This window comes from Salminus brasiliensis, chromosome 7, assembly GCF_030463535.1.
Source record: "Salminus brasiliensis chromosome 7, fSalBra1.hap2, whole genome shotgun sequence".
Taxonomy (NCBI): domain Eukaryota; kingdom Metazoa; phylum Chordata; class Actinopteri; order Characiformes; family Bryconidae; genus Salminus; species Salminus brasiliensis.
The window spans coordinates 14,086,025-14,111,936 of NC_132884.1; positions in this window are offsets into that span (position 1 = coordinate 14,086,025).

Sequence of the window (25,912 nt, forward strand, 5' to 3'; positions counted from 1 at the left end):
TTATTGTGGAAACTAAATCCAAGACTGGATGCTGGATTGTGTGTTTTAATAAAGACATATTCAGTGTATGTTTTATTATATTTTAAGTCTACTCAGTGTATAATAGTAAAAGCATTTGTAATGCATATTACATTTTGATTTCATTTCAGTTCACAATGTGTAGAATGTTTGTTTACAGATATATGCAAAAGTATTTTTAAAGTCTACTTAAGCATACTTCAGTTTAGTACAGTTAAGCACACTTAACTCAAAGTTATGATTTTGCACAATTTCTGGCTAATTAGAGTATTATAACTCCACAAATAGCTGTAGCTTCTTAGTACTTTTTGAGCGCAATAATCATTAGTTTGTCAAAAATGGCACTATAGTGCTCTGTAGCACCATTGAAATTAGTATTCTTGAGTTGACTTTTTTTCACTTGGGTAGGATTGAAAGAGCTTTATGGTTAGGAGCTATGGTTAGAGATGTGAAAGCTTCAGACTTTGGAGCTAGGGTTAGGTTTAATATTAGTTTAAGAGTTGTATCTAGGGTTATGGCTGGGCTAGCCTTAGAGTTTGGAGCTAAGGTAAGGGTCATGATAGCTTTAGGATTTGCAGGTAGTGTTAGGGTTAGTACAGTCTTAGGTGATGGAAATAGGTTTAGGCATGTGAGACCTTTAGGGTTTGGAGCTTGGTTTAGTATCAGTACAGCCATGGATCATTGAGGTATATTTAGGTTTGTGAGACCATATGGTGTGGAGCTAGACTTAGGTTCAGAATAGGCTTAGGTGTTAGATCTAGGGTTGGGTTTAGAAGAGTCTTAGGGTTTGGAGTTAGGGTAAGTGTTTGTAGGGGTGAAAGGTATGGATTCAGGGTTAGAGTGGGGAGAGCCTTAGAGTTTAAGACTATTTCCATGGTTAGAACAGGCTTAAGGGTTATATCTAGGATTGGGGTTTGGAGAGGATAAGGGATTGGAGCTAAATGTAAGGTTTAAGAAGTTTCATGATTTTTATATAGAATTAGGATTTGTACAGCATTAAGGGATTGAGGTGAGGTTAGTGTTGAGTGAGCTTTTGGGTTTGGAGCTAGGATAAGGGTCAGTATAGCTTTGGAGTATAGATCTGTTCTAAGGTTTATGAGACCCTAAGGGTTTGAAGCTAGGTTTAAGATTAGTATTTGGGCTGGAGGGTTAAATATAGGGTTACACTAGTTAACAACAACTGCAATTAATTGTATTTAAAACATACTGATATTTGTCTAAGTATGTAGTATTTATACTAGCAAATATATGTCATCATTTCTTCCATTTTGATATTTCTTAACAATTCCACTAACTGTGTCAGCCATATTGGGTTAGTGCTATACAATGGGTTTGCATGGGGAATACCACATATTTGAGTAAAATTCACATTTTTCTCATTGGTTCTTGAGGCCTCCTATTTGCATATTGGCTTTGTCTACTCCCTTTTACTCACCATCATTGTGAATCACGCCCCAAACTACCTTCCTCAATCTTTTCACATTTTTTCTGCGCAAAATTGTAGGCGGTTGCTCTCAGTGTTCAAAACTATAAAAGCCAGTTGCCATTTTCTGTGTTATTTAATGTGGCAAGAACTTGGCTGAACTCTAAAGGGATAGGTAAATCAGAATTAGGCTAACAGTGTTTATAAAGATTGTAGTTGTTGATATGTCATGTCATTTCTTGTGGAAACTAAATCCAAGACTGGATACTGGATTGTGTGTTTTAATAAAGAAATATTCAGTGTATGTTTTATTATATTGTAAGTCTACTCAGTGTATAATAGTAAAAGCATTTGTAATGCATATTACATTTTGATTTCAGTTCAGTTCACAATGTGTAGAATGTTTGTTTACAGATATATGCAGAAGTATTTTTAAAGTCTACTTAAGCATACTTCAGTTTAGTACAGTTAAGCACACTTAACTCAAAGTTATAATTTTGCACAATTTCTGGCCAATTAGAGTTTTATAACTCCAAAAATAGCTGTAGATTCTAAGTACTTTTTGAGCGCAATAATCATTAGATTGTCAAAAATGACACTATAGTGCTCTGTAGCACCATTGAAATTAGTATTCTTGAGTTGACTTTTTTCACTTGGATAGGATTGAAAGAGCTTTATGGTTAGGAAATATGGTTAGAGATGTGAAAGCTTCAGACTTTGGAGCTAGGGTTAGGTTTAATATTAGTTTACGAGTTGTATCTAGGGTTATGGCTGGGCTAGCCTTAGAGTTTGGAGCTAAGGTAAGGGTCATGATAGCTTTAGGATTTGCAGGTAGTGTTAGGGTTAGTACAGTCTTAGGTGATGGAAATAGGTTTAGGCATGTGAGACCTTTAGGGTTTGGAGCTTGGTTTAGTATCAGTACAGCCATGGATCATTGAGGTATATTTAGGTTTGTGAGACCATATGGTGTGGAGCTAGACTTAGGTTCAGAATAGGCTTAGGTGTTAGATCTAGGGTTGGGTTTAGAAGAGTCTTAGGGTTTGGAGTTAGGGTAAGTGTTTGTAGGGGTGAAAGGTATGGATTCAGGGTTAGAGTGGGGAGAGCCTTAGAGTTTAAGACTATTTCCATGGTTAGAACAGGCTTAAGGGTTATATCTAGGATTGGGGTTTGGAGAGGATAAGGGATTGGAGCTAAATGTAAGGTTTAAGAAGTTTCATGATTTTTATTAAGAATTAGGATTTGTACAGCATTAAGGGATTGAGGTGAGGTTAGTGTTGAGTGAGCTTTTGGGTTTGGAGCTAGGATAAGGGTCAGTATAGCTTTGGAGTATAGATCTGTTCTAAGGTTTATGAGACCCTAAGGGTTTGAAGCTAGGTTTAAGATTAGTATTTGGGCTGGAGGGTTAAATATAGGGTTACACTAGTTAACAACAACTGCAATTAATTGTATTTAAAACATACTGATATTTGTCTAAGTATGTAGTATTTATACTAGCAAATATATGTCATCATTTCTTCCATTTTGATATTTCTTAACAATTCCACTAACTGTGTCAGCCATATTGGGTTAGTGCTATACAATGGGTTTGCATGGGGAATACCACATATTTGAGTAAAATTCACATTTTTCTCATTGGTTCTTGAGGCCTCCTATTTGCATATAAGGCTTTGTCTACTACCTTTTACTCACCATCATTGTGAATCACACCCCAAACTACCTTCCCCAATCTTTTCACATTTTTTTCTGTGAAAAATTGTAGGTGGTTGCTCTCAGTGTTCAAAACTATAAAAGCCAGTGACACTTTCTGTGTTATTTAATGTGGCAAGAACTTGGCTGAATCCTAAAGCGATAGGTAAATCAGAATTAGGCTAACTGTGTTTATAAAGATTGTAGTTGTTGATATGTCATGTCATTTCTTGTGGAAACTAAATCCAAGACTGGATACTGGATTGTGTGTTTTAATAAAGACATATTCAGTGTATGTTTTATTATATTTTAAGTCTACTCAGTGTATAATTGTAAAATGATTTTTAATGCATATTACATTTTGATTTCAGTTCAGTTCACAATGTGTAGAATGTTTGTTTACAGATATATGCAGAAGTATTTTTAAAGTCTACTAAAGCATACTTCAGTTTAGTACAGTTAAGCACACTTAATTCAAAGTTATAATTTTGCACAATTTCTGGCCAATTAGAGTATTATAACTCCAAAAATAGCTGTAGATTCTAAGTACTTTTTGAGCGCAATAATCATTAGTTTGTCAAAAATGACACTATAGTGCTCTGTAGCACCATTGAAATTAGTATTCTTGTGTTGACTTTTTTCACTTGGATAGGATTGAAAGAGCTTTATGGTTAGGAAATATGGTTAGAGATGTGAAAGCTTCAGACTTTGGAGCTAGGGTTAGGTTTAATATTAGTTTACGAGTTGTATCTAGGGTTATGGCTGGGCTAGCCTTAGAGTTTGGAGCTAAGGTAAGGGTCATGATAGCTTTAGGATTTGCAGGTAGTGTTAGGGTTAGTACAGTCTTAGGTGATGGAAATAGGTTTAGGCATGTGAGACCTTTAGGGTTTGGAGCTTGGTTTAGTATCAGTACAGCCATGGATCATTGAGGTATATTTAGGTTTGTGAGACCATATGGTGTGGAGCTAGACTTAGGTTCAGAATAGGCTTAAGTTTTAGATCTAGGGTTGGGCTTAGAAGAGTCTTAGGGTTTGGAGTTAGGGTAAGTGTTTGTAGGGGTGAAAGGTATGGATTCAGGGTTAGAGTGGGGAGAGCCTTAGAGTTTAAGACTATTTCCATGGTTAGAACAGGCTTAAGGGTTATATCTAGGATTGGGGTTTGGAGAGGATAAGGGATTGGAGCTAAATGTAAGGTTTAAGAAGTTTCATGATTTTTATCTAGAACTAGGATTTGTACAGCATTAAGGGATTGAGGTGAGGTTAGTGTTGAGGGAGCTTTTGGGTTTGGAGCTAGGATAAGGGTCAGTATAGCTTTGGAGTATAGATCTGTTCTAAGGTTTATGAGACCCTAAGGGTTTGAAGCTAGGTTTAAGATTAGTATTTGGGCTGGAGGGTTAAATATAGGGTTACACTAGTTAACAACAACTGCAATTAATTGTATTTAAAACATACTGATATTTGTCTAAGTATGTAGTATTTATACTAGCAAATATATGTCATCATTTCTTCCATTTTGATATTTCTTAACAATTCCACTAACTGTGTCAGCCATATTGGGTTAGTGCTATACAATGGGTTTGCATGGGGAATACCACATATTTGAGTAAAATTCACATTTTTCTCATTGGTTCTTGAGGCCTCCTATTTGCATATAAGGCTTTGTCTACTACCTTTTACTCACCATCATTGTGAATCACACCCCAAACTACCTTCCTCAATCTTTTCACATTTTTTCTGTGTAAAATTGTAGGCGGTTGCTCTCAGTGTTCAAAACTATAAAAGCCAGTTGCCATTTTCTGTGTTATTTAATGTGGCAAGAACTTGGCTGAACTCTAAAGGGATAGGTAAATCAGAATTAGGCTAACAGTGTTTATAAAGATTGTAGTTGTTGATATGTCATGTCATTTCTTGTGGAAACTAAATCCAAGACTGGATACTGGATTGTGTGTTTTAATAAAGACATATTCAGTGTATGTTTTATTATATTGTAAGTCTACTCAGTGTATAATAGTAAAAGCATTTGTAATGCATATTACATTTTGATTTCAGTTCAGTTCACAATGTGTAGAATGTTTGTTTACAGATATATGCAGAAGTATTTTTAAAGTCTACTTAAGCATACTTCAGTTTAGTACAGTTAAGCACACTTAACTCAAAGTTATAATTTTGCACAATTTCTGGCCAATTAGAGTTTTATAACTCCAAAAATAGCTGTAGATTCTAAGTACTTTTTGAGCGCAATAATCATTAGATTGTCAAAAATGACACTATAGTGCTCTGTAGCACCATTGAAATTAGTATTCTTGAGTTGACTTTTTTCACTTGGATAGGATTGAAAGAGCTTTATGGTTAGGAAATATGGTTAGAGATGTGAAAGCTTCAGACTTTGGAGCTAGGGTTAGGTTTAATATTAGTTTACGAGTTGTATCTAGGGTTATGGCTGGGCTAGCCTTAGAGTTTGGAGCTAAGGTAAGGGTCATGATAGCTTTAGGATTTGCAGGTAGTGTTAGGGTTAGTACAGTCTTAGGTGATGGAAATAGGTTTAGGCATGTGAGACCTTTAGGGTTTGGAGCTTGGTTTAGTATCAGTACAGCCATGGATCATTGAGGTATATTTAGGTTTGTGAGACCATATGGTGTGGAGCTAGACTTAGGTTCAGAATAGGCTTAGGTGTTAGATCTAGGGTTGGGTTTAGAAGAGTCTTAGGGTTTGGAGTTAGGGTAAGTGTTTGTAGGGGTGAAAGGTATGGATTCAGGGTTAGAGTGGGGAGAGCCTTAGAGTTTAAGACTATTTCCATGGTTAGAACAGGCTTAAGGGTTATATCTAGGATTGGGGTTTGGAGAGGATAAGGGATTGGAGCTAAATGTAAGGTTTAAGAAGTTTCATGATTTTTATTAAGAATTAGGATTTGTACAGCATTAAGGGATTGAGGTGAGGTTAGTGTTGAGTGAGCTTTTGGGTTTGGAGCTAGGATAAGGGTCAGTATAGCTTTGGAGTATAGATCTGTTCTAAGGTTTATGAGACCCTAAGGGTTTGAAGCTAGGTTTAAGATTAGTATTTGGGCTGGAGGGTTAAATATAGGGTTACACTAGTTAACAACAACTGCAATTAATTGTATTTAAAACATACTGATATTTGTCTAAGTATGTAGTATTTATACTAGCAAATATATGTCATCATTTCTTCCATTTTGATATTTCTTAACAATTCCACTAACTGTGTCAGCCATATTGGGTTAGTGCTATACAATGGGTTTGCATGGGGAATACCACATATTTGAGTAAAATTCACATTTTTCTCATTGGTTCTTGAGGCCTCCTATTTGCATATAAGGCTTTGTCTACTACCTTTTACTCACCATCATTGTGAATCACACCCCAAACTACCTTCCCCAATCTTTTCACATTTTTTTCTGTGAAAAATTGTAGGTGGTTGCTCTCAGTGTTCAAAACTATAAAAGCCAGTGACACTTTCTGTGTTATTTAATGTGGCAAGAACTTGGCTGAATCCTAAAGCAATAGGTAAATCAGAATTAGGCTAACTGTGTTTATAAAGATTGTAGTTGTTGATATGTCATGTCATTTCTTGTGGAAACTAAATCCAAGACTGGATACTGGATTGTGTGTTTTAATAAAGACATATTCAGTGTATGTTTTATTATATTTTAAGTCTACTCAGTGTATAATTGTAAAATGATTTTTAATGCATATTACATTTTGATTTCAGTTCAGTTCACAATGTGTAGAATGTTTGTTTACAGATATATGCAGAAGTATTTTTAAAGTCTACTAAAGCATACTTCAGTTTAGTACAGTTAAGCACACTTAATTCAAAGTTATAATTTTGCACAATTTCTGGCCAATTAGAGTATTATAACTCCAAAAATAGCTGTAGATTCTAAGTACTTTTTGAGCGCAATAATCATTGGTTTGTCAAAAATGGCACTATAGTGCTCTGTAGCACCATTGAAATTAGTATTCTTGAGTTGACTTTTTTCACTTGGATAGGATTGAAAGAGCTTTATGGTTAGGAAATATGGTTAGAGATGTGAAAGCTTCAGACTTTGGAGCTAGGGTTAGGTTTAATATTAGTTTACGAGTTGTATCTAGGGTTATGGCTGGGCTAGCCTTAGAGTTTGGAGCTAAGGTAAGGGTCATGATAGCTTTAGGATTTGCAGGTAGTGTTAGGGTTAGTACAGTCTTAGGTGATGGAAATAGGTTTAGGCATGTGAGACCTTTAGGGTTTGGAGCTTGGTTTAGTATCAGTACAGCCATGGATCATTGAGGTATATTTAGGTTTGTGAGACCATATGGTGTGGAGCTAGACTTAGGTTCAGAATAGGCTTAAGTGTTAGATCTAGGGTTGGGCTTAGAAGAGTCTTAGGGTTTGGAGTTAGGGTAAGTGTTTGTAGGGGTGAAAGGTATGGATTCAGGGTTAGAGTGGGGAGAGCCTTAGAGTTTAAGACTATTTCCATGGTTAGAACAGGCTTAAGGGTTATATCTAGGATTGGGGTTTGGAGAGGATAAGGGATTGGAGCTAAATGTAAGGTTTAAGAAGTTTCATGATTTTTATCTAGAACTAGGATTTGTACAGCATTAAGGGATTGAGGTGAGGTTAGTGTTGAGGGAGCTTTTGGGTTTGGAGCTAGGATAAGGGTCAGTATAGCTTTGGAGTATAGATCTGTTCTAAGGTTTATGAGACCCTAAGGGTTTGAAGCTAGGTTTAAGATTTGTATTTGGGCTGGAGGGTTAAATATAGTGTTACCATAGTTAACAAAAACTGCAATGAATTGTATTCAAAACATACTGATATTTGTCTAAGTATGTAGTATTTATACTAGCAAATGTATGTCATCATTTCTTCCATTTTGATATTTCTTAACAATTCCACTAACTGTGTCAGCCATATTGGGTTAGTGCTATACAATGGGTTTGCAGGGGGAATGCCACATATTTGAGTAAAATTTACATTTTCTCATTGGTTCTTGAGGCCTCCTATTTGCATATTGGCTTTGTCTACTCCCTTTTACTCACCATCATTGTGAATCACGCCCCAAACTACCTTCCCCAATCTTTTCACATTTTATTCTGTGTAAAGTTCTAGGTGGTTGATCTCAGGGTTCAAAACTATAAAAGCCAGTTGCCATTTTCTGTGTTATTTAATGTGACAAGAACTTGGCTGAATCCTAAAGTGATAGGTAAATCAGAATTAGACTATCTGTGTTTATAAAGATTGTAGTTGTTGATATGTCATGTTATTTCTTGTGAAAAAAAAATCCAAGACTGGATACTGGATTGTGTGTTTTAATAAAGACGTATTCAGTGTATGTTTTTTTTATATTTTAAGTCTACTCAGTGTATAATAGTAAAAACATTTGTAATGCATATTACATTTTGATTTCATTTCAGTTCACAATGTGTAGAATGTTTGTTTACAGATATATGCAGAAGTATTTTTAAAGTCTACTTAAGCATACTTCAGTTTAGTACAGTTAAGCACACTTAACTCAAAGTTATAATTTTGCACAATTTCTGGCCAATTAGAGTATTATAACTCCAAAAATAGCTGTAGATTCTAAGTACTTTTTGAGCGCAATAATCATTGGTTTGTCAAAAATGGCACTATAGTGCTCTGTAGCACCATTGAAATTAGTATTCTTGAGTTGACTTTTTTCACTTGGATAGGATTGAAAGAGCTTTATGGTTAGGAAATATGGTTAGAGATGTGAAAGCTTCAGACTTTGGAGCTAGGGTTAGGTTTAATATTAGTTTACGAGTTGTATCTAGGGTTATGGCTGGGCTAGCCTTAGAGTTTGGAGCTAAGGTAAGGGTCATGATAGCTTTAGGATTTGCAGGTAGTGTTAGGGTTAGTACAGTCTTAGGTGATGGAAATAGGTTTAGGCATGTGAGACCTTTAGGGTTTGGAGCTTGGTTTAGTATCAGTACAGCCATGGATCATTGAGGTATATTTAGGTTTGTGAGACCATATGGTGTGGAGCTAGACTTAGGTTCAGAATAGGCTTAAGTGTTAGATCTAGGGTTGGGCTTAGAAGAGTCTTAGGGTTTGGAGTTAGGGTAAGTGTTTGTAGGGGTGAAAGGTATGGATTCAGGGTTAGAGTGGGGAGAGCCTTAGAGTTTAAGACTATTTCCATGGTTAGAACAGGCTTAAGGGTTATATCTAGGATTGGGGTTTGGAGAGGATAAGGGATTGGAGCTAAATGTAAGGTTTAAGAAGTTTCATGATTTTTATTAAGAATTAGGATTTGTACAGCATTAAGGGATTGAGGTGAGGTTAGTGTTGAGTGAGCTTTTGGGTTTGGAGCTAGGATAAGGGTCAGTATAGCTTTGGAGTATAGATCTGTTCTAAGGTTTATGAGACCCTAAGGGTTTGAAGCTAGGTTTAAGATTAGTATTTGGGCTGGAGGGTTAAATATAGGGTTACACTAGTTAACAACAACTGCAATTAATTGTATTTAAAACATACTGATATTTGTCTAAGTATGTAGTATTTATACTAGCAAATATATGTCATCATTTCTTCCATTTTGATATTTCTTAACAATTCCACTAACTGTGTCAGCCATATTGGGTTAGTGCTATACAATGGGTTTGCATGGGGAATACCACATATTTGAGTAAAATTCACATTTTTCTCATTGGTTCTTGAGGCCTCCTATTTGCATATAAGGCTTTGTCTGCTACCTTTTACTCACCATCATTGTGAATCACACCCCAAACTACCTTCCTCAATCTTTTCACATTTTTTCTGTGTAAAATTGTAGGCGGTTGCTCTCAGTGTTCAAAACTATAAAAGCCAGTTGCCATTTTCTGTGTTATTTAATGTGGCAAGAACTTGGCTGAACTCTAAAGGGATAGGTAAATCAGAATTAGGCTAACAGTGTTTATAAAGATTGTAGTTGTTGATATGTCATGTCATTTCTTGTGGAAACTAAATCCAAGACTGGATACTGGATTGTGTGTTTTAATAAAGACGTATTCAGTGTATGTTTTTTTTATATTTTAAGTCTACTCAGTGTATAATAGTAAAAACATTTGTAATGCATATTACATTTTGATTTCATTTCAGTTCACAATGTGTAGAATGTTTGTTTACAGATATATGCAGAAGTATTTTTAAAGTCTACTTAAGCATACTTCAGTTTAGTACAGTTAAGCACACTTAACTCAAAGTTATAATTTTGCACAATTTCTGGCCAATTAGAGTATTATAACTCCAAAAATAGCTGTAGATTCTAAGTACTTTTTGAGCGCAATAATCATTGGTTTGTCAAAAATGGCACTATAGTGCTCTGTAGCACCATTGAAATTAGTATTCTTGAGTTGACTTTTTTCACTTGGATAGGATTGAAAGAGCTTTATGGTTAGGAAATATGGTTAGAGATGTGAAAGCTTCAGACTTTGGAGCTAGGGTTAGGTTTAATATTAGTTTACGAGTTGTATCTAGGGTTATGGCTGGGCTAGCCTTAGAGTTTGGAGCTAAGGTAAGGGTCATGATAGCTTTAGGATTTGCAGGTAGTGTTAGGGTTAGTACAGTCTTAGGTGATGGAAATAGGTTTAGGCATGTGAGACCTTTAGGGTTTGGAGCTTGGTTTAGTATCAGTACAGCCATGGATCATTGAGGTATATTTAGGTTTGTGAGACCATATGGTGTGGAGCTAGACTTAGGTTCAGAATAGGCTTAAGTGTTAGATCTAGGGTTGGGCTTAGAAGAGTCTTAGGGTTTGGAGTTAGGGTAAGTGTTTGTAGGGGTGAAAGGTATGGATTCAGGGTTAGAGTGGGGAGAGCCTTAGAGTTTAAGACTATTTCCATGGTTAGAACAGGCTTAAGGGTTATATCTAGGATTGGGGTTTGGAGAGGATAAGGGATTGGAGCTAAATGTAAGGTTTAAGAAGTTTCATGATTTTTATTAAGAATTAGGATTTGTACAGCATTAAGGGATTGAGGTGAGGTTAGTGTTGAGTGAGCTTTTGGGTTTGGAGCTAGGATAAGGGTCAGTATAGCTTTGGAGTATAGATCTGTTCTAAGGTTTATGAGACCCTAAGGGTTTGAAGCTAGGTTTAAGATTAGTATTTGGGCTGGAGGGTTAAATATAGGGTTACACTAGTTAACAACAACTGCAATTAATTGTATTTAAAACATACTGATATTTGTCTAAGTATGTAGTATTTATACTAGCAAATATATGTCATCATTTCTTCCATTTTGATATTTCTTAACAATTCCACTAACTGTGTCAGCCATATTGGGTTAGTGCTATACAATGGGTTTGCATGGGGAATACCACATATTTGAGTAAAATTCACATTTTTCTCATTGGTTCTTGAGGCCTCCTATTTGCATATAAGGCTTTGTCTGCTACCTTTTACTCACCATCATTGTGAATCACACCCCAAACTACCTTCCTCAATCTTTTCACATTTTTTCTGTGTAAAATTGTAGGCGGTTGCTCTCAGTGTTCAAAACTATAAAAGCCAGTTGCCATTTTCTGTGTTATTTAATGTGGCAAGAACTTGGCTGAACTCTAAAGGGATAGGTAAATCAGAATTAGGCTAACAGTGTTTATAAAGATTGTAGTTGTTGATATGTCATGTCATTTCTTGTGGAAACTAAATCCAAGACTGGATACTGGATTGTGTGTTTTAATAAAGACATATTCAGTGTATGTTTTATTATATTGTAAGTCTACTCAGTGTATAATAGTAAAAGCATTTGTAATGCATATTACATTTTGATTTCAGTTCAGTTCACAATGTGTAGAATGTTTGTTTACAGATATATGCAGAAGTATTTTTAAAGTCTACTTAAGCATACTTCAGTTTAGTACAGTTAAGCACACTTAACTCAAAGTTATAATTTTGCACAATTTCTGGCCAATTAGAGTTTTATAACTCCAAAAATAGCTGTAGATTCTAAGTACTTTTTGAGCGCAATAATCATTAGATTGTCAAAAATGACACTATAGTGCTCTGTAGCACCATTGAAATTAGTATTCTTGAGTTGACTTTTTTCACTTGGATAGGATTGAAAGAGCTTTATGGTTAGGAAATATGGTTAGAGATGTGAAAGCTTCAGACTTTGGAGCTAGGGTTAGGTTTAATATTAGTTTACGAGTTGTATCTAGGGTTATGGCTGGGCTAGCCTTAGAGTTTGGAGCTAAGGTAAGGGTCATGATAGCTTTAGGATTTGCAGGTAGTGTTAGGGTTAGTACAGTCTTAGGTGATGGAAATAGGTTTAGGCATGTGAGACCTTTAGGGTTTGGAGCTTGGTTTAGTATCAGTACAGCCATGGATCATTGAGGTATATTTAGGTTTGTGAGACCATATGGTGTGGAGCTAGACTTAGGTTCAGAATAGGCTTAGGTGTTAGATCTAGGGTTGGGTTTAGAAGAGTCTTAGGGTTTGGAGTTAGGGTAAGTGTTTGTAGGGGTGAAAGGTATGGATTCAGGGTTAGAGTGGGGAGAGCCTTAGAGTTTAAGACTATTTCCATGGTTAGAACAGGCTTAAGGGTTATATCTAGGATTGGGGTTTGGAGAGGATAAGGGATTGGAGCTAAATGTAAGGTTTAAGAAGTTTCATGATTTTTATTAAGAATTAGGATTTGTACAGCATTAAGGGATTGAGGTGAGGTTAGTGTTGAGTGAGCTTTTGGGTTTGGAGCTAGGATAAGGGTCAGTATAGCTTTGGAGTATAGATCTGTTCTAAGGTTTATGAGACCCTAAGGGTTTGAAGCTAGGTTTAAGATTAGTATTTGGGCTGGAGGGTTAAATATAGGGTTACACTAGTTAACAACAACTGCAATTAATTGTATTTAAAACATACTGATATTTGTCTAAGTATGTAGTATTTATACTAGCAAATATATGTCATCATTTCTTCCATTTTGATATTTCTTAACAATTCCACTAACTGTGTCAGCCATATTGGGTTAGTGCTATACAATGGGTTTGCATGGGGAATACCACATATTTGAGTAAAATTCACATTTTTCTCATTGGTTCTTGAGGCCTCCTATTTGCATATAAGGCTTTGTCTACTACCTTTTACTCACCATCATTGTGAATCACACCCCAAACTACCTTCCCCAATCTTTTCACATTTTTTTCTGTGAAAAATTGTAGGTGGTTGCTCTCAGTGTTCAAAACTATAAAAGCCAGTGACACTTTCTGTGTTATTTAATGTGGCAAGAACTTGGCTGAATCCTAAAGCGATAGGTAAATCAGAATTAGGCCAACTGTGTTTATAAAGATTGTAGTTGTTGATATGTCATGTCATTTCTTGTGGAAACTAAATCCAAGACTGGATACTGGATTGTGTGTTTTAATAAAGACATATTCAGTGTATGTTTTATTATATTTTAAGTCTACTCAGTGTATAATTGTAAAATGATTTTTAATGCATATTACATTTTGATTTCAGTTCAGTTCACAATGTGTAGAATGTTTGTTTACAGATATATGCAGAAGTATTTTTAAAGTCTACTAAAGCATACTTCAGTTTAGTACAGTTAAGCACACTTAATTCAAAGTTATAATTTTGCACAATTTCTGGCCAATTAGAGTATTATAACTCCAAAAATAGCTTTAGATTCTAAGTACTTTTTGAGCGCAATAATCATTAGTTTGTCAAAAATGACACTATAGTGCTCTGTAGCACCATTGAAATTAGTATTCTTGTGTTGACTTTTTTCACTTGGATAGGATTGAAAGAGCTTTATGGTTAGGAAATATGGTTAGAGATGTGAAAGCTTCAGACTTTGGAGCTAGGGTTAGGTTTAATATTAGTTTACGAGTTGTATCTAGGGTTATGGCTGGGCTAGCCTTAGAGTTTGGAGCTAAGGTAAGGGTCATGATAGCTTTAGGATTTGCAGGTAGTGTTAGGGTTAGTACAGTCTTAGGTGATGGAAATAGGTTTAGGCATGTGAGACCTTTAGGGTTTGGAGCTTGGTTTAGTATCAGTACAGCCATGGATCATTGAGGTATATTTAGGTTTGTGAGACCATATGGTGTGGAGCTAGACTTAGGTTCAGAATAGGCTTAAGTGTTAGATCTAGGGTTGGGCTTAGAAGAGTCTTAGGGTTTGGAGTTAGGGTAAGTGTTTGTAGGGGTGAAAGGTATGGATTCAGGGTTAGAGTGGGGAGAGCCTTAGAGTTTAAGACTATTTCCATGGTTAGAACAGGCTTAAGGGTTATATCTAGGATTGGGGTTTGGAGAGGATAAGGGATTGGAGCTAAATGTAAGGTTTAAGAAGTTTCATGATTTTTATCTAGAACTAGGATTTGTACAGCATTAAGGGATTGAGGTGAGGTTAGTGTTGAGGGAGCTTTTGGGTTTGGAGCTAGGATAAGGGTCAGTATAGCTTTGGAGTATAGATCTGTTCTAAGGTTTATGAGACCCTAAGGGTTTGAAGCTAGGTTTAAGATTAGTATTTGGGCTGGAGGGTTAAATATAGTGTTACCATAGTTAACAAAAACTGCAATGAATTGTATTCAAAACATACTGATATTTGTCTAAGTATGTAGTATTTATACTAGCAAATGTATGTCATCATTTCTTCCATTTTGATATTTCTTAACAATTCCACTAACTGTGTCAGCCATATTGGGTTAGTGCTATACAATGGGTTTGCAGGGGGAATGCCACATATTTGAGTAAAATTTACATTTTCTCATTGGTTCTTGAGGCCTCCTATTTGCATATTGGCTTTGTCTACTCCCTTTTACTCACCATCATTGTGAATCACGCCCCAAACTACCTTCCCCAATCTTTTCACATTTTATTCTGTGTAAAGTTCTAGGTGGTTGATCTCAGGGTTCAAAACTATAAAAGCCAGTTGCCATTTTCTGTGTTATTTAATGTGACAAGAACTTGGCTGAATCCTAAAGTGATAGGTAAATCAGAATTAGACTATCTGTGTTTATAAAGATTGTAGTTGTTGATATGTCATGTTATTTCTTGTGAAAAAAAAATCCAAGACTGGATACTGGATTGTGTGTTTTAATAAAGACGTATTCAGTGTATGTTTTTTTTATATTTTAAGTCTACTCAGTGTATAATAGTAAAAACATTTGTAATGCATATTACATTTTGATTTCATTTCAGTTCACAATGTGTAGAATGTTTGTTTACAGATATATGCAGAAGTATTTTTAAAGTCTACTTAAGCATACTTCAGTTTAGTACAGTTAAGCACACTTAACTCAAAGTTATAATTTTGCACAATTTCTGGCCAATTAGAGTATTATAACTCCAAAAATAGCTGTAGATTCTAAGTATTTTTTGAGCGCAATAATCATTGGTTTGTCAAAAATTGCACTATAGTGCTCTGTAGCACCATTGAAATTAGTATTCTTGAGTTGACTTTTTTCACTTGGATAGGATTGAAAGAGCTTTATGGTTAGGAAATATGGTTAGAGATGTGAAAGCTTCAGACTTTGGAGCTAGGGTTAGGTTTAATATTAGTTTACGAGTTGTATCTAGGGTTATGGCTGGGCTAGCCTTAGAGTTTGGAGCTAAGGTAAGGGTCATGATAGCTTTAGGATTTGCAGGTAGTGTTAGGGTTAGTACAGTCTTAGGTGATGGAAATAGGTTTAGGCATGTGAGACCTTTAGGGTTTGGAGCTTGGTTTAGTATCAGTACAGCCATGGATCATTGAGGTATATTTAGGTTTGTGAGACCATATGGTGTGGAGCTAGACTTAGGTTCAGAATAGGCTTAAGTGTTAGATCTAGGGTTGGGCTTAGAAGAGTCTTAGGGTTTGGAGTTAGGGTAAGTGTTTGTAGGGGTGAAAGGTATGGATTCAGGGTTAGAGTGGGGAGAGCCTTAGAGTTTAAGACTATTTCCATGGTTAGAACAGGCTTAAGGGTTATATCTAGGATTGGGGTTTGGAGAGGATAAGGGATTGGAGCTAAATGTAAGGTTTAAGAAGTTTCATGATTTTTATCTAGAACTAGGATTTGTACAGCATTAAGGGATTGAGGTGAGGTTAGTGTTGAGGGAGCTTTTGGGTTTGGAGCTAGGATAAGGGTCAGTATAGCTTTGGAGTATAGATCTGTTCTAAGGTTTATGAGACCCTAAGGGTTTGAAGCTAGGTTTAAGATTAGTATTTGGGCTGGAGGGTTAAATATAGTGTTACCATAGTTAACAAAAACTGCAATGAATTGTATTCAAAACATACTGATATTTGTCTAAGTATGTAGTATTTATACTAGCAAATGTATGTCATCATTTCTTCCATTTTGATATTTCTTAACAATTCCACTAACTGTGTCAGCCATATTGGGTTAGTGCTATACAATGGGTTTGCAGGGGGAATGCCACATATTTGAGTAAAATTTACATTTTCTCATTGGTTCTTGAGGCCTCCTATTTGCATATTGGCTTTGTCTACTCCCTTTTACTCACCATCATTGTGAATCACGCCCCAAACTACCTTCCCCAATCTTTTCACATTTTATTCTGTGTAAAGTTCTAGGTGGTTGATCTCAGGGTTCAAAACTATAAAAGCCAGTTGCCATTTTCTGTGTTATTTAATGTGACAAGAACTTGGCTGAATCCTAAAGTGATAGGTAAATCAGAATTAGACTATCTGTGTTTATAAAGATTGTAGTTGTTGATATGTCATGTTATTTCTTGTGAAAAAAAAATCCAAGACTGGATACTGGATTGTGTGTTTTAATAAAGACGTATTCAGTGTATGTTTTTTTTATATTTTAAGTCTACTCAGTGTATAATAGTAAAAACATTTGTAATGCATATTACATTTTGATTTCATTTCAGTTCACAATGTGTAGAATGTTTGTTTACAGATATATGCAGAAGTATTTTTAAAGTCTACTTAAGCATACTTCAGTTTAGTACAGTTAAGCACACTTAACTCAAAGTTATAATTTTGCACAATTTCTGGCCAATTAGAGTATTATAACTCCAAAAATAGCTGTAGATTCTAAGTACTTTTTGAGCGCAATAATCATTGGTTTGTCAAAAATGGCACTATAGTGCTCTGTAGCACCATTGAAATTAGTATTCTTGAGTTGACTTTTTTCACTTGGATAGGATTGAAAGAGCTTTATGGTTAGGAAATATGGTTAGAGATGTGAAAGCTTCAGACTTTGGAGCTAGGGTTAGGTTTAATATTAGTTTACGAGTTGTATCTAGGGTTATGGCTGGGCTAGCCTTAGAGTTTGGAGCTAAGGTAAGGGTCATGATAGCTTTAGGATTTGCAGGTAGTGTTAGGGTTAGTACAGTCTTAGGTGATGGAAATAGGTTTAGGCATGTGAGACCTTTAGGGTTTGGAGCTTGGTTTAGTATCAGTACAGCCATGGATCATTGAGGTATATTTAGGTTTGTGAGACCATATGGTGTGGAGCTAGACTTAGGTTCAGAATAGGCTTAAGTGTTAGATCTAGGGTTGGGCTTAGAAGAGTCTTAGGGTTTGGAGTTAGGGTAAGTGTTTGTAGGGGTGAAAGGTATGGATTCAGGGTTAGAGTGGGGAGAGCCTTAGAGTTTAAGACTATTTCCATGGTTAGAACAGGCTTAAGGGTTATATCTAGGATTGGGGTTTGGAGAGGATAAGGGATTGGAGCTAAATGTAAGGTTTAAGAAGTTTCATGATTTTTATCTAGAACTAGGATTTGTACAGCATTAAGGGATTGAGGTGAGGTTAGTGTTGAGGGAGCTTTTGGGTTTGGAGCTAGGATAAGGGTCAGTATAGCTTTGGAGTATAGATCTGTTCTAAGGTTTATGAGACCCTAAGGGTTTGAAGCTAGGTTTAAGATTAGTATTTGGGCTGGAGGGTTAAATATAGTGTTACCATAGTTAACAAAAACTGCAATGAATTGTATTCAAAACATACTGATATTTGTCTAAGTATGTAGTATTTATACTAGCAAATGTATGTCATCATTTCTTCCATTTTGATATTTCTTAACAATTCCACTAACTGTGTCAGCCATATTGGGTTAGTGCTATACAATGGGTTTGCAGGGGGAATGCCACATATTTGAGTAAAATTTACATTTTCTCATTGGTTCTTGAGGCCTCCTATTTGCATATTGGCTTTGTCTACTCCCTTTTACTCACCATCATTGTGAATCACGCCCCAAACTACCTTCCCCAATCTTTTCACATTTTATTCTGTGTAAAGTTCTAGGTGGTTGATCTCAGGGTTCAAAACTATAAAAGCCAGTTGCCATTTTCTGTGTTATTTAATGTGACAAGAACTTGGCTGAATCCTAAAGTGATAGGTAAATCAGAATTAGACTATCTGTGTTTATAAAGATTGTAGTTGTTGATATGTCATGTTATTTCTTGTGAAAAAAAAATCCAAGACTGGATACTGGATTGTGTGTTTTAATAAAGACGTATTCAGTGTATGTTTTTTTTATATTTTAAGTCTACTCAGTGTATAATAGTAAAAACATTTGTAATGCATATTACATTTTGATTTCATTTCAGTTCACAATGTGTAGAATGTTTGTTTACAGATATATGCAGAAGTATTTTTAAAGTCTACTTAAGCATACTTCAGTTTAGTACAGTTAAGCACACTTAACTCAAAGTTATAATTTTGCACAATTTCTGGCCAATTAGAGTATTATAACTCCAAAAATAGCTGTAGATTCTAAGTACTTTTTGAGCGCAATAATCATTGGTTTGTCAAAAATGGCACTATAGTGCTCTGTAGCACCATTGAAATTAGTATTCTTGAGTTGACTTTTTTCACTTGGATAGGTTTGAAAGAGCTTTATGGTTAGGAAATATGGTTAGAGATGTGAAAGCTTCAGACTTTGGAGCTAGGGTTAGGTTTAATATTAGTTTACGAGTTGTATCTAGGGTTATGGCTGGGCTATCCTTAGAGTTTGGAGCTAAGGTAAGGGTCATGATAGCTTTAGGATTTGCAGGTAGTGTTAGGGTTAGTACAGTCTTAGGTGATGGAAATAGGTTTAGGCATGTGAGACCTTTAGGGTTTGGAGCTTGGTTTAGTATCAGTACAGCCATGGATCATTGAGGTATATTTAGGTTTGTGAGACCATATGGTGTGGAGCTAGACTTAGGTTCAGAATAGGCTTAAGTGTTAGATCTAGGGTTGGGCTTAGAAGAGTCTTAGGGTTTGGAGTTAGGGTAAGTGTTTGTAGGGGTGAAAGGTATGGATTCAGGGTTAGAGTGGGGAGAGCCTTAGAGTTTAAGACTATTTCCATGGTTAGAACAGGCTTAAGGGTTATATCTAGGATTGGGGTTTGGAGAGGATAAGGGATTGGAGCTAAATGTAAGGTTTAAGAAGTTTCATGATTTTTATCTAGAACTAGGATTTGTACAGCATTAAGGGATTGAGGTGAGGTTAGTGTTGAGGGAGCTTTTGGGTTTGGAGCTAGGATAAGGGTCAGTATAGCTTTGGAGTATAGATCTGTTCTAAGGTTTATGAGACCCTAAGGGTTTGAAGCTAGGTTTAAGATTAGTATTTGGGCTGGAGGGTTAAATATAGTGTTACCATAGTTAACAAAAACTGCAATGAATTGTATTCAAAACATACTGATATTTGTCTAAGTATGTAGTATTTATACTAGCAAATGTATGTCATCATTTCTTCCATTTTGATATTTCTTAACAATTCCACTAACTGTGTCAGCCATATTGGGTTAGTGCTATACAATGGGTTTGCAGGGGGAATGCCACATATTTGAGTAAAATTTACATTTTCTCATTGGTTCTTGAGGCCTCCTATTTGCATATTGGCTTTGTCTACTCCCTTTTACTCACCATCATTGTGAATCACGCCCCAAACTACCTTCCCCAATCTTTTCACATTTTATTCTGTGTAAAGTTCTAGGTGGTTGATCTCAGGGTTCAAAACTATAAAAGCCAGTTGCCATTTTCTGTGTTATTTAATGTGACAAGAACTTGGCTGAATCCTAAAGTGATAGGTAAATCAGAATTAGACTATCTGTGTTTATAAAGATTGTAGTTGTTGATATGTCATGTTATTTCTTGTGAAAAAAAAATCCAAGACTGGATACTGGATTGTGTGTTTTAATAAAGACGTATTCAGTGTATGTTTTTTTTATATTTTAAGTCTACTCAGTGTATAATAGTAAAAACATTTGTAATGCATATTACATTTTGATTTCATTTCAGTTCACAATGTGTAGAATGTTTGTTTACAGATATATGCAGAAGTATTTTTAAAGTCTACTTAAGCATACTTCAGTTTAGTACAGTTAAGCACACTTAACTCAAAGTTATAATTTTGCACAATTTCTGGCCAATTAGAGTATTATAACTCCAAAAATAGCTGTAGATTCTAAGTACTTTTTGAGCGCAATAATCATTGGTTTGTCAAAAATGGCACTATAGTGCTCTGTAGCACCATTGAAATTAGTATTCTTGAGTTGACTTTTTTCACTTGGATAGGATTGAAAGAGCTTTATGGTTAGGAAATATGGTTAGAGATGTGAAAGCTTCAGACTTTGGAGCTAGGGTTAGGTTTAATATTAGTTTACGAGTTGTATCTAGGGTTATGGCTGGGCTAGCCTTAGAGTTTGGAGCTAAGGTAAGGGTCATGATAGCTTTAGGATTTGCAGGTAGTGTTAGGGTTAGTACAGTCTTAGGTGATGGAAATAGGTTTAGGCATGTGAGACCTTTAGGGTTTGGAGCTTGGTTTAGTATCAGTACAGCCATGGATCATTGAGGTATATTTAGGTTTGTGAGACCATATGGTGTGGAGCTAGACTTAGGTTCAGAATAGGCTTAAGTGTTAGATCTAGGGTTGGGCTTAGAAGAGTCTTAGGGTTTGGAGTTAGGGTAAGTGTTTGTAGGGGTGAAAGGTATGGATTCAGGGTTAGAGTGGGGAGAGCCTTAGAGTTTAAGACTATTTCCATGGTTAGAACAGGCTTAAGGGTTATATCTAGGATTGGGGTTTGGAGAGGATAAGGGATTGGAGCTAAATGTAAGGTTTAAGAAGTTTCATGATTTTTATCTAGAACTAGGATTTGTACAGCATTAAGGGATTGAGGTGAGGTTAGTGTTGAGGGAGCTTTTGGGTTTGGAGCTAGGATAAGGGTCAGTATAGCTTTGGAGTATAGATCTGTTCTAAGGTTTATGAGACCCTAAGGGTTTGAAGCTAGGTTTAAGATTAGTATTTGGGCTGGAGGGTTAAATATAGTGTTACCATAGTTAACAAAAACTGCAATGAATTGTATTCAAAACATACTGATATTTGTCTAAGTATGTAGTATTTATACTAGCAAATGTATGTCATCATTTCTTCCATTTTGATATTTCTTAACAATTCCACTAACTGTGTCAGCCATATTGGGTTAGTGCTATACAATGGGTTTGCAGGGGGAATGCCACATATTTGAGTAAAATTTACATTTTCTCATTGGTTCTTGAGGCCTCCTATTTGCATATTGGCTTTGTCTACTCCCTTTTACTCACCATCATTGTGAATCACGCCCCAAACTACCTTCCCCAATCTTTTCACATTTTATTCTGTGTAAAGTTCTAGGTGGTTGATCTCAGGGTTCAAAACTATAAAAGCCAGTTGCCATTTTCTGTGTTATTTAATGTGATAAGAACTTGGCTGAATCCTAAAGTGATAGGTAAATCAGAATTAGACTATCTGTGTTTATAAAGATTGTAGTTGTTGATATGTCATGATATTTCTTGTGAAAAAAAATCCAAGACTGGATACTGGATTGTGTGTTTTAATAAAGACGTATTCAGTGTATGTTTTTTTTATATTTTAAGTCTACTCAGTGTATAATAGTAAAAACATTTGTAATGCATATTACATTTTGATTTCATTTCAGTTCACAATGTGTAGAATGTTTGTTTACAGATATATGCAGAAGTATTTTTAAAGTCTACTTAAGCATACTTCAGTTTAGTACAGTTAAGCACACTTAACTCAAAGTTATAATTTTGCACAATTTCTGGCCAATTAGAGTATTATAACTCCAAAAATAGCTGTAGATTCTAAGTACTTTTTGAGCGCAATAATCATTGGTTTGTCAAAAATGGCACTATAGTGCTCTGTAGCACCATTGAAATTAGTATTCTTGAGTTGACTTTTTTCACTTGGATAGGATTGAAAGAGCTTTATGGTTAGGAAATATGGTTAGAGATGTGAAAGCTTCAGACTTTGGAGCTAGGGTTAGGTTTAATATTAGTTTACGAGTTGTATCTAGGGTTATGGCTGGGCTAGCCTTAGAGTTTGGAGCTAAGGTAAGGGTCATGATAGCTTTAGGATTTGCAGGTAGTGTTAGGGTTAGTACAGTCTTAGGTGATGGAAATAGGTTTAGGCATGTGAGACCTTTAGGGTTTGGAGCTTGGTTTAGTATCAGTACAGCCATGGATCATTGAGGTATATTTAGGTTTGTGAGACCATATGGTGTGGAGCTAGACTTAGGTTCAGAATAGGCTTAAGTGTTAGATCTAGGGTTGGGCTTAGAAGAGTCTTAGGGTTTGGAGTTAGGGTAAGTGTTTGTAGGGGTGAAAGGTATGGATTCAGGGTTAGAGTGGGGAGAGCCTTAGAGTTTAAGACTATTTCCATGGTTAGAACAGGCTTAAGGGTTATATCTAGGATTGGGGTTTGGAGAGGATAAGGGATTGGAGCTAAATGTAAGGTTTAAGAAGTTTCATGATTTTTATCTAGAACTAGGATTTGTACAGCATTAAGGGATTGAGGTGAGGTTAGTGTGGAGGGAGCTTTTGGGTTTGAAGCTAGGATAAGGGTCAGTATAGCTTTGGAGTATAGATTTGTTCTAAGGTTTATCAGACCCTAAGGGATTGAAGCTAGGTTTAAGATTAGTATTTGGGCTGGAGGATTAAATATAGGGTTACACTAGTTAACAACAACTGCAATTAATTGTATTTAAAACATACTGATATTTGTCTAAGTATGTAGTATTTATACTAGCAAATATATGTCATAATTTCTTCCATTTTGATATTTCTTAACAATTCCACTAACTTTGTCAGCCATATTGGGTTAGTGTAATACAATGGGTTTGCATAGGGAATACCACATATTTGAGTAAAATTCACATTTTTCTCATTGGTTCTTGAGGCCTCTTATTTGCATATTGGCTTTGTCTACTCCCTTTTACTCACCATCATTGTGAATCACGCCCCAAACTACCTTCCTCAATCTTTTCACATTTTTTCTGTGTAAAATTGTAGGCGGTTGCTCTCAGTGTTCAAAACTATAAAAGCCAGTTGCCATTTTCTGTGTTATTTAATGTGGCAAGAACTTGGCTGAACCTTAAAGGGATAGGTAAATCAGAATTAGGCTAACAGTGTTTATAAAGATTGTAGTTTTTGATATGTCATGTCATTTCTTGTGGAAACTAAATCCAAGACTGGATACTGGATTGTGTGTTTGAATAAAGACGTATTCAGTGTATGTTTTATTATATTTTAAGTCTACTCAGTGTATAATAGTAAAAGCATTTGTAATGCATGTTACATTTTGATTTCATTTCATTTTACAATGTGTAGAATGTTTGTTTACAGATATATGCAGAAGTATTTTTAAAGTCTACTTAAGCATACTTCAGTTTAGTACAGTTAAGCACACTTAACTCAAAGTTATGATTTTGCACAATTTCTGGCCAATTAGAGTATTATAACTCCACAAATAGCTGTAGCTTCTTAGTACTTTTTGAGCACAATAATCATTAATTTGTCAAAAATGGCACTATAGTGCTCTGTAGCACCATTGAATTTAGTATTCTTGAGTTCTCTTTTTTTTCACTTGGATACGATTGAAAGAGCTTTATGCTCAGGAGCTATGGTTAAAGATGTGAAAGCTTCAGACTTTGGAGCTAGGGTTAGGTTTAATATTAGTTTAAGAGTTGTATCTAGGGTTATGGCTGGGCTAGCCTTAGAGTTTGGAGCTAAGGTAAGGGTCATGATAGTTTTAGGATTTGATGGTAGTGTTAGGGTTAGTACAGTCTTAGGTGATGGAAATAGGGTTAGGCATGTTAGACCTTTAGGGTTTGGAGCTTGGTTTAGTGTCAGTACAGCCATGGATCATTGAGGTATATTTAGGTTTGTGAGACCATATGGTGTGGAGCTAGACTTAGGTTCAGAATAGGCTTAAGTGTTAGATCTAGGGTTGGGCTTAGAAGAGTCTAAGGGTTTGGAGTTAGTGCAAGTGTTTGTAGTGGTGAAAGGTATGGATTCAGGAATAGAGTGGGGAGAGCCTTAGAGTTTAAGACTATTTCCATGGTTAGAACAGGCTTAAGGGTTATATCTAGGATTGGGGTTTGGAGAGGATAAGGGATTGGAGCTAAATGTAAGGTAGAAGAAGTTTCATGATTTTTATCTAGAACTAGGATTTGTACAGCATAAAGGGATTGAGGTGAGGTTAGTGTTGAGGGAGCTTTTGGGTTTGGAGCTAGGATAAGGGTCAGTATAGCTTTGGAGTATAGATCTGTTCTAAGGTTTATGAGACCCTAAGGGATTGAAGCTAGGTTTAAGATTAGTATTTGGGCTGGAGGATTAAATATAGGGTTACACTAGTTAACAACAACTGCAATTAATTGTATTTAAAACATACTGATATTTGTCTAAGTATGTAGTATTTATACTAGCAAATATATGTCATCATTTCTTCCATTTTGATATTTCTTAACAATTCCACTAACTTTGTCAGCCATATTGGGTTAGTGTAATACAATGGGTTTGCATAGGGAATACCACATATTTGAGTAAAATTCACATTTTTCTCATTGGTTCTTGAGGCCTCCTATTTGCATATTGGCTTTGTCTACTCCCTTTTACTCACCATCATTGTGAATCACGCCCCAAACTACCTTCCTCAATCTTTTCACATTTTTTCTGTGTAAAATTGTAGGTGGTTGCTCTCAGTGTTCAAAACTATAAAAGCCAGTTGCCATTTTCTGTGTTATTTAATGTGGCAAGAACTTGGCTGAACCCTAAAGGGATAGGTAAATCAGAATTAGGCTAACAGTGTTTATAAAGATTGTAGTTGTTGATATGTCATGTCATTTCTTGTGGAAACTAAATCCAAGACTGGATACTGGATTGTGTGTTTTAATAAAGACATATTCAGTGTATGTTTTATTATATTGTAAGTCTACTCAGTGTATAATAGTAAAAGCATTTGTAATGCGTATTACATTTTGATTTCATTTCAGTTCACAATGTGTAGAATGTTTGTTTACAGATATATGCAGAAGTATTTTTAAAGTCTACTTAAGCATACTTCAGTTTAGTACAGCTAAGCACACTTAACTCAAAGTTATGCTTTTGCACAATCTCTGGCCAATTAGAGTATTATAACTCCACAAAAAGCATTAGCTTCTTAGTACTTTTTGAACGCAATAATCATTATTTTGTCAAAAACGACACTATAGTGCTTTGTAGCACCATTGAAATTAGTATTCTTGAGGTGACTTTTTTCACTTGGATAGGATTGAAAGAGCTTTATGGTTAGGAGCTATGGTTAGAAATGTGAAAGCTTCAGACTTTGGAGCTAGGGTTAGGTTTAATATTAGTTTAAGAGTTGTATCTAGAGTTATGGCTGGGCTCGCCTTAGAGTTTGGAGCTAAGGTAAGGGTCATGATAGCTTTAGGATTTGCAGGTAGTGTTAGGGTTAGTACAGTCTTATGTGATGGAAATAGGTTTAGGCATGTGAGACCTTTAGGGTTTGGAGCTTGGTTTAGTGTCAGTACAGCCATGGATCATTGAGGTATATTTAGGTTTGTGAGACCATATGGTGTGGAGCTAGACTTAGGTTCAGGAT